Below are 7,979 nucleotides of genomic sequence, written 5' to 3'. Positions count from 1 at the left end.
AAAAGATATGTGCTACTACTATCCCGAAGCTAGGTGGTGCTATTATGGCGGGGGAAGGGTCTACTTCTGCTCCATCGGAATGCTTTTGGTGGCAGGTCTTTCTATTACCGATATGGACCTCAGGGTCTCGTACCTAGGTAAACGATCTATATAACTAAGGTAAGTATATCTATGAATCTGCTGCGTCTTTTATCTCTGGTGTTGGATCACCTACTCACTACTGCGCTGCGACAAGGACTGGAACTGCCTCCGCGTTTGGACCCTTTCTTCATTAACATCTCTTTGGTTTATTTACCTCCTCTTTCTTTGTTTTTAATCCTAATCCACAGGAGGTAAAATTCAGACTTTAGACTGCTGTTCAATTATTTCAGTGTCATTCTCGATCTAACAAGAATGGAATCACGCTCTGTAGGATTTGAACCTACGACATCGGGTTTTGGAGACCCGCGTTCTACCGAACTGAACTAAGAGCGCTTTCTTTTCATAAATAATTTTATGTGACCCCAATACATCTTGCATAATCGAATAGATATAATAGCCCTTGGCATAGAAGCTGTGAAAGAATAGGCTGCTGGAGGAAGAACCGCCCCAAAGCGGAACGGGCAAGTCAGCCAGAGCAACTTTGAGGGAAGCCAGCTCCTCATCTGACTTTGTTTGAAGGTCGGTGTCGAGGAATGGCATGGTCTCCGGGAGAAAGAAAGCCAAAGGAGCGAAAAGCACACCATCCTAGGTAAGCAGCATCTTTGAAGCGGCATCTCACTCAATATACGCAATTATAAGATAAGATCTGTCTTTTCCGGCCGATTCCATGCCACTCTACTTTGGACCCTCTTGCAGGAGCTCGGACTGAGTCTAGTTTAGGTCCATCCGAGGGTTTGGACGTCACTTCTTCACTTTTCTGCTTTTTGGATGGGTGCTCTCCCCCGAGTGAAGGCATAAGCCGTAGACAGTCACTAGTTTGATCGCTATGCCATTCTCGGCAACGATGTGGTGATAGCTGATCGACGAGTTGCTTCGGTCTACCTTGTTGAATCATCTACATTGATTGAGGACTCGATGTCAGAATGCATTCTTCGATACCCTGTTGTAGAAGTTTTCATCTAGTTCCTGTAGCTAGTCGTAGATGCATATTATAGCTGCTATCGGATCAGAGGTTCGGGGGATTTTTCACTTGATTATTTAAAAATAGATATTCATTTCATTCCTGTTGGATCTCTTGCTTTCAAGTTCTTTTAGTTTCTATGTAACTCAATCAGGACGTAGATGTAGATACGGATAGGGGTCAACCGGGTAACCAATCCCGGTGGCTGGATGACTCCTTCACCCTTAGATCGCAAGACTAAGGCAAACGAGGCGGAACCTCGGTGGCGTGATAGGCTGGTTCTCACCAGGGTCAGTCCTATCACAAAATTGGAGTTTCTAACCTCACTCTGCTTGGTAAGGCAGAGCCCTATGTTAGTCACATAGGCACCCCCCCGGTTTCTTAGTGAAACTCATCAAGGTGAGGGTGGGCTAGCTTATAGCTATTCTATCACTCAGGGATCCAGAATGGAGCAACTGGGGGTGACGCGGAAGCCACCCGGGTGGGGCTGGTAAGATATGATATCAAGCGGTCTAGAATAGAATCGAAAGCTCAAAAGGGAAGTGAAGGATCAGTTCCTCCCATGCAATGTGGCATGGCTCGCTCGTGACTCATTGAGGAAGGGGCACGGTTCGAGATTATGTGAAGGACCCTAATGCTTAACATAAATAAGAGGACAAAGTCTTCCATTGAATGGCTGGTTTACAAACCTGGGCTCAGACGTAAGTCAGGAGAGGATTGAGCCTCTTGGTGGACTACAAGTTGAAGAGTTCATAATGTTGGGAAAAAACGGATCTGCCATTCCTACTCCCCAGTTATGTCATCCCTTACCTATGATTCCATCCTAGTTTTCGCCGCCCATGGTTCCGAGAGACCCAATTTATACAGAATGAGCACCTCACCCCTTTCTTTCCTTGTAGTTGGAGTTGGGCAAGATTTCACTTGTAAATGGATTGGCTTTAGATGCGGCTCATAACCACTGCTTGTGAACAGCTTGACTCCTGCTTTCCCGGCTACAGTACAGATTGTGCCAAAGACAGCTCGCTCCTGCTCAAAAATCACACAATAAGCCAAGGCAAGGCGGCCAGTTCTAATCTAGCTATTTCAAAACAAATTCTCATCTCAGGAAGACAGATCGAACTATTACAGATAGAACAGATAGATTGGTGTAGGCTCTAAGCCAAGCCGCCTATCTCGTGTGCTATAAAATACACAACGTACTTTCCCGAGCCTTTCTCAAGCTATTATGTCTAGTCCCAGGTACAAAGAGGTGTATATATAGCGTTCTCCTTCCTGCCTCGACCCTTTCGGCTAAGAGGAAATCCGGAGCGACAAAAGCGATTCCGGTCTCCCCACCATTCATTTGAAAGGTATAAGGCACGCCATTCGGTCCTTTCTAAAGTAGTAGTAGTGGTGGCTATCTCCGAAGTCTGGGATCTATTCCAACTTTACTTCATGTAAATAGTTGATAAGATTCGTGAACCCTGTTGAGTCCACGGGAAGATCTTCTTGTTCGGATTGCTAGCTTAGCTGCCCTTTTGGATACTACAATTTTCTTTTCATTTTACAGTTTACATCCAGGCCAAGTCCTTTTCTGCCTGTGGGAAACCAAGCAATGGATTCTCCCTGTGTCAATGTTATGGGTCCAATTCTAACTCTTTCATTGCTCTCTCCAGAAGCTTCACTTGCGACCTTATGCTTTCTATCCTAAATAGAGAAAGAGGGAAATAGGTCGTCAAATCAAAAGACGAGGCTGAGCGTTAGCGATGGGCTGGGTAACGAAGGGTGAGTGTCACGATGGTGCGAAGCAGAGAAGGAAAGTCAAGGGCTTTGTGGGCTAAGGGATCTCGATATGCCCCTTTAGATAAGAGTCAGTAGGCCTAGAAGGCTCCTATGCCAAAAGAAAATGCTCTACATGACTAAAGTCAAGGCGAACGGCATTAGTACAGCTGTTAAGAAGACTCTCCGATGTTGACTTTGTAAATTCATAGGCCTTTGTAACCGGTAGGTTACTTTTTACATAGAATTTCTAATGGAACTACCGTCTATTGTATAGGGCTACTATATTCATTTGTACTCGTCTACTAATGCCGGTCGGATTAGCTACATCGGATTGACTACTACCCTAGGATGATAGGACCAGTTGGAACGGCTTCTTCTCTTTCTACCTACACATCTCAGAGCTCATACACCTGCGCATCTCACTAGCGTCCTCTCTGTCCCGTAAGCATTTAGGGTCTTACTCTCTCTTCTCGGTCAGTATATTCCCCTAATCTCTCTATCATTGGCATTGGCATTGGAATAGCCAACAATAATAGGTAATGAACTCCTTGGGATCGAAAGAGAACTTTTGCTTTGGTCTCGAGGAATTGTTGAGCGAGGCTGACTTTAGAGGTGTAAGCACCGCGAGTCTCAATCCAGTCAAATTCCTGTTGGCTCATAACTGAGCGAAAGGCATAATAGATTCTTGCTCTTCTTAGCCTTGCAAATGAGGCGGTTGATAGACCCTTCCTGTCCTAGTGGTATGGTTAACATAAACTTCTGACTCTGAGGCTAGCTCTAGGACAAGCGGAGGTTCTTCTTTCTCCTCTGGGGTTAAGTCCAATACTAATGTGTATCTTTCTGCTTTATTCACTTCCTGAACAGTTTCTGTGCCCATTCTGGATTGAATACCTGTATATCTTGGTAAGATTAGGGTCAACGGTTTGTGCCTGTCTATTCCATCCATCCCTTCGTGGAGTTAGGGCGTGTGATGTGTCCTTTCCGATGCCCTCGGCCGCATTTCGGAATCAAAGAGTCATGGTGCTTTAGTTGTGGGTTAGCAGGGATAAGTTGGACTGCGCTAGTAGTTAGGGTGGTAAGATGAGCACCGCGATCGAAGGGCTCACTCTATGGAAGTCCTCTCCCACTTGAAAGCTAAATAAGGACACAAAGAATTGTATTCCATTCTTAGCAGAGGTTCCTTCCATCTAATCCCTCGAAGTACTTCGCTCACCTTCGAAGAGTGAAATGATCATTCAAAGCAGACTAACTAAAGGCATAGGGCAAAGGAGCTTAGAAGGGTGAGGGTGGCGGAGGGAATAAGGTATGAAATCACTTAGATAGAAGCATGTTGGATGACGGCCCCTATCGCTAATAAGAGACTGAATGGCAACAATTATGGATTCATAAATTTGGAGAAATAAGGTAATAGAAGGCTAGCTATATGCTTAACACAGCTAGTTCGAGAGCCATCGAAGTATCTAACTGCGCATTATAGCTAATCTGTCTGAGCCATCTCTTTTGAAGGTATGACACCTGCTAGGTTGACCGCGCCTCGAGGGAGACTATGGTAAGGTCGGATAGATCGAGTCTTTTGATACTCTTATTCTTAGGATTGGGCCCCTCAGTAATGAAAGCTATTGAAGAATGCCTCCCACCCGAAAGAGAAGAAGACATCGAGAAAACAGGGTGGCTCTCAAACTGAAACACATGTGGTAGGGTCTCTCTTTGTGAGCATACCAACCCGAGTTGGATCAATGAGGATGGTGTGATCTGACCTCTCAATCGTGGGTTTCCCCGTTCGAGGACTCCCTCGCCTTTGTCTTTCCTTTCGGCAGAGAAGAAGACGGAAAAACATAAGGGGATCTTTTTTTTTAAACTCCAAGGAGGATGGGCATGACAGAGTTTGGCAAGAATCATCCCTTCCTTTTTCAAAGACGACGAGCCGCCCACCTTCATTACCTAAGATGAAGAATTCTCACCCATGCTACGAGTCTGCGGTCAAGCGCAATCTGAGATCCCTCGTCGATAGACATGAACCAGGCGAGTCCGAATCCCTTTCTGTTTTGTTTTGTCAGCTGATCTTACGAGCTTTCATAGAAAGCCTATATCTTATAGCGCGTACAAGAAGAAGTGGTGGACAATCTTCTCTGCGCTCTTTGACCTACCATAGATCCTTAGTGGTGGACCGATCGACCTCAAGCCCTATCGTCAAAGACAGACTCTTTTAGTGCAATGAGATAGGTACTTTCAAAAAGTCAGTGGTAGGTTGTTCTCGTCAAGCAGTAAGGCGACAATCCAATCCTGAGCTTCGTCAATAGGCGTCCAATCCTGGGAAAAAAGTAGGGTAGAATCGCCGAGTCGTCTAGCCTAGTAAAAAGCAAGAGCCCCTGCCTCAACTCCACAATCACAATCATTTGTAAAGTAAAAAAGGGTGGTTTGCTCGTGCAATCTACGATAAATTCGTTCATTCACATGTTTTATTTTATCTGTTTGACTCAGAAGGAGGAGAAGACGAAGCCGAAGATACAGAAAGAATCGTCTCCAGCGCACCGATGGGAGACGGGGCCCCCGCAAGGAAAAGTGCTGCTCTCATAACCGACTGTTTTTAATCTTTTTATGGATGTGATATATCTGATGTTCAATTCTGTCATAGGGGCTGCTGCACACTGATATAAATCAAATTGAATTACGTCATCCGAGTGAAAATCAGACGATTCCACAGTTTGACCTGTCTATTAATGTCACGTCCCGCCTGTGCAGACTGACCTTTCTTTCATGACACTCTCGGCCATAAGCTGTATTATGTGTTTTCGCTAGGACCGACTTCTTTCGGGGCTACTCTCTCCTCCGCTAGAAATGTAATAATACATCGAGAGTCTAATCCCGTGGCCCCCTCCGGCCAAATCAGTTCATTTCGCTCTCAGCGACCGCTCTTCGTTTAGGACGGACCGCTCTTCCTCTTCGGGTCCTCCTTGACTTATCTTTCTCCGGTCGTCCCCCTCCGATCATGATCTACTTACTCCCTGTGATATAGCTTATGTTCAATAGGATCGAGACTACTCTAACAAACAATTGAAAATGAGAGGCAAGCAGGAAATTGAACCCACTAATGGGCCAGCGCTTGGCGTTTACTCTAGCCCGTCTTTATAGGATAGATAGACCTATTTATTCAGTTGTCTTTCCCCTTACCTTATCAGTAGATCGGTGGAGGCCCGACCCTTGGTCCGACCTTGATGCCATAGTTTGGAGGGGGGCTGAGCAGTGGGTTGGAAAGAGTTGTAGAAAGAGAGGAATCGAGATAAAGTGCACTTTCCCTTGATGTCAGTCTATTCCAACAAAGCACACAATAAGTGAGATGAGCCTGCCAGCTCCGCCTTGGCCCTATGCCTTTTGGCCAGCTCGTCTGGACTTGGCTTTGACCGGTCTGCCCCCCTCTTGCAAGGATTCGACGCCTCCACTTGATGCTTTACGCCCACGCTTCGTTCAGGCAGCGCTACTCGGATATGTCTTGCCAATCGCCAAAGCAGTGCTACTTCCAGGATTTTTTTCGGCCAAGCTCGGGAACCTTCCCTTTAGTGAAAGGCTCTATCCGGGACGAAGATAAAGAGGGGGGAAGGCCAAGTACGAGATCACAGGGATCGGGCTGGAGCTTGACAAGAGCGATACAGGAAACCATACAATCGAAGGCTAGCAAGAAGAAGCAAAAAGATAGTCAAAGCTCAAGGGATTCATCACGAAGGCAAGTGCTCCAGCGGAAGCTATCAATTCAAAGGGAAGACCGGGTAGTGGTAGTTAACCGGGGGAGGGAGCAGCTCATCCGTCAGGATGGGATCCCTCTACTTCACGTTTTTGGCTTATCTTTTTATTGCTCAGACGCTTCCCATTGTCCGTCTGGTTGATGAAATAGGGGTTCCCGGTGAAGAAGAGGAGAAAGAAGACCTCAATCGTAAAGTAAGATCATATATCCTTTACACCCTGTCACGAACTATGATGGAACTGCCCGGCTAGCCATCTCATATGCTTCACACATGATGTTCGATTGCTTTCATAGAGCACATGACTATCTTCCAATCTAGTCTCGGTGGATGCTTTGCTACACACCCCTTTACTGGGACTGTCTTTGGCAAAGCCCGGTGATTGTATAATGGATACAGCTCATTGAGAAGAAGGCTTTCCCTCTTTCCTGTCCGGCCAAGTTTGAACTTCGATCGCTGGAAACTCATGCTTTCAGGCTTGCGTGCTTGTTCGAAACTCTTGATCTTCTCTCTAATCCCCATGCCATGATAGGAAAAATGGACCTCAATAGTAAGAAAACCCTGGAACAACGGAAAGGCTTCTCCCAAGGGAGATGGTCCCATAGCGTCTATCAGAGTCTGTTGATTGCCTTTTTATCTTTCTCCTCCTTCCCCTTCCATTCTATATCAGCTAGCTGGAAAAAGGGCTGTCCCGATGTGACTTGTCATCCTTGATGGCGGTCTTCTAACTCTTATGGCTACTCCATGCGGCTAGCGCCTTCCCATCCGAGTGACATAAGCCTTCCCCTGCAGTGAAGTTTCTTCCGCTTGAAAAAAAAAAGCATTTCTTATCCATCGCTCGTAGGGGTACTACTTCTCTCCTACTATCAAACCATATCGAAAAAGGAAGTCTTTCTAGCACTGATATGGCTCATGCTCCATAGCCTACTTAATTAACCATGCTCTCGTTCGTGCCCCATGTCTTCCATAAGTAAGTAAATGGCTCATAAGACAAGCAAGAATTCAAGCATCATTTCCAGGCACGTGTAAAATCAAATAATAAGGGACGGTCGGGATCGGTCTTTGTGCCTATGGGAATAAAGAACCTGGCCTTCGGGCAATTCATGTCTTTCTTTGATTTAGTACTACTTTAGTTTTTCAAAGGAAGATATTTTCTTTCCCTGCAGTGCTATAGTGCGCTTGGACTCTATCTCCGCTCCGCTGTCTGGCTTTCATGAAGAAAGATTGAAAGCGTCCTTATGTCAAAGATGTTCGTGTACTTTAGAAATAGGACTGCTCTTTCTAGGACTGTTAGCCCTGGTCTCTAGCCACCTAGAACTACCAGAGACTCGATCCACCTCAGGAACATTCAAAAGACTAAACTGGAACTCACTTATTGT

General features: G+C 45.8%; 1 non-coding gene across 1 annotated transcript; it reads right to left on the bottom strand.

Moving 5' to 3' along the window:
* Positions 1-400: 400 nt before the first annotated feature.
* TRNAW-CCA (transfer RNA tryptophan (anticodon CCA)) lies at positions 401-474 on the bottom strand. The gene has a single exon. It is a non-coding gene; the product is annotated as a tRNA-Trp (tRNA).
* Positions 475-7,979: the final 7,505 nt, after the last annotated feature.

Source organism: Vigna unguiculata, unplaced genomic scaffold (genome assembly GCF_037176805.1).
Source record: "Vigna unguiculata cultivar grain cowpea cultivar isolate G323 ecotype 2 unplaced genomic scaffold, ASM3717680v1 ptg000350l, whole genome shotgun sequence".
Classification (NCBI taxonomy): Eukaryota; Viridiplantae; Streptophyta; class Magnoliopsida; order Fabales; family Fabaceae; genus Vigna; species Vigna unguiculata.
The sequence above is the reverse complement of the archived record's forward strand: the minus strand, read 5'-3'. Positions and strand labels throughout refer to the sequence as shown.